This window comes from Octopus bimaculoides, chromosome 10 (assembly GCF_001194135.2).
Source record: "Octopus bimaculoides isolate UCB-OBI-ISO-001 chromosome 10, ASM119413v2, whole genome shotgun sequence".
In the NCBI taxonomy this organism is placed as follows: Eukaryota; Metazoa; Mollusca; class Cephalopoda; order Octopoda; family Octopodidae; genus Octopus; species Octopus bimaculoides.
The window spans coordinates 63,236,771-63,238,493 of NC_068990.1; positions in this window are offsets into that span (position 1 = coordinate 63,236,771).

Below are 1,723 nucleotides of genomic sequence, written 5' to 3' on the forward strand. Positions count from 1 at the left end.
ATATTGTTGTTGTTAGCATCCTTTTGTCTTGGGAGACAATGGAGTTGCGCATCAACTAATCCTGTCTGTTTTTTACATTTCATGTCCTCTCCAGTTTTGCGCAGGCGTGGGCTAGATGTAAGAAAATCCCGGGTAGCCCAATCGTCAGGATTCCTCTCTCGACCTTGCTGACATAGTCCAAAGGAATGCAGAGCATTAAGTTTGGCACCAACTTGGTTGCGGGAGCTGCCGGAAGAGTATCGAGTTGAACACTAAACCGCCTACGGGGTTCCACTCCTTATTTCTTTGAAGGTTGTCTCTTTTTCTGTAAAGGGCCCATACCGGGTACTGGATACTGTCAGCCATAGCCAGCTAGGCCCGGTACTCGTGTAAGGCAGGGTCGTCACTCCCTGAAGTAGTGAAGAAAATCGCTACCCGCTACCTATATATATATATATGTATATATAATCTATGCTTTATTTACATTATTTACATTTGACGGATATTCGTCCTCATCTTGTTTGTTGTTAACACAACGTTTCGGCTGATATACCCTCCAGACTTCGTCAGGTGTCTTGGGGAAATTTCGAACCTGGTTTCTCATTCCTATCGACGTTACTATTATTATTATTATTATTATTATTATATTATTATTATTATTACTATTATTAATCAGGTCGCTGCCGTGAATCGAACTCGGAACCTTGTAGTGGTTAAGAGCGCGGGCTACTAACCCCAAGGTTCCGAGTTCGATTCACGGCAGCGACCTGATTAATAATAGTAATAATAATAATATAATAATAATAATAATAGTAACATCGATAGGAATGAGAACCCAGGTTCGAAATTTCCCCAAGACACCTGACGAAGGCTGGAGGGTATATCAGCCGAAACGTTGTGTTAACAACAAACAAGATGAGGACGAATATCCGTCAAATGTAAATAATGTAAATAATGTAAATAATTCCTCATCTCTTAAATATAGAACTGTTTAATCTATGCTGCCAGAAACTTCTAGGAATTCTTGAAACTTTTAGAAACTTATAGAAATTTCTAGAAAATTCTGCTTCGGGAATTCAGAGCTGGATTTGTCTAAAATATAATGGAAAATACATTAATTTCAGAACGTAATGTCTAGGTCACAAAACCAAAATTTGAAGGGAATAATTATTATTTCTTTTGAGGTGGCAGCGAATTGACTAGCAAAAGACAAAAAATTACACTATGTAATTGAATATAAAAGGACATTAATATCTATCTACATATATACAAATTATGGCGGTTCGTACACAGGTGATGTTAACGATGAGGTACGCTAGGTAAGTGCTGTAACGGATTACTGGGGTTCAAGGGTATAGCCGAGACGGTAGTTATGGAACTATTGCAGATTTCCGATGCAGTGGATATATAGTTGTTAAACAGGACAGCAGACATTAAGGCAAGGCAAACATTGGTTTTGTGACCTAGACATCACTGTTCTGAAATTAACCTATTTTCCATTATATTTCAGACTGATCCAGCTCTCAATTTCTGAAGCGTATATGTATGTACACGTATGAATATGTATGTGTCTGTACATTCGCCAATAATCATATATATTAATTTGGTCACTTAAAGAAAATATTGAACTTCTACTGTTTATAAAATTACTATTTTTATGTGTGCAAACTAATGTGTGTGTGTCTGTATGTGTTTTTGTGTCTGTATGTGTGTGTGTGTGTGTGTGTGTGTGTGTGTGTGTGTG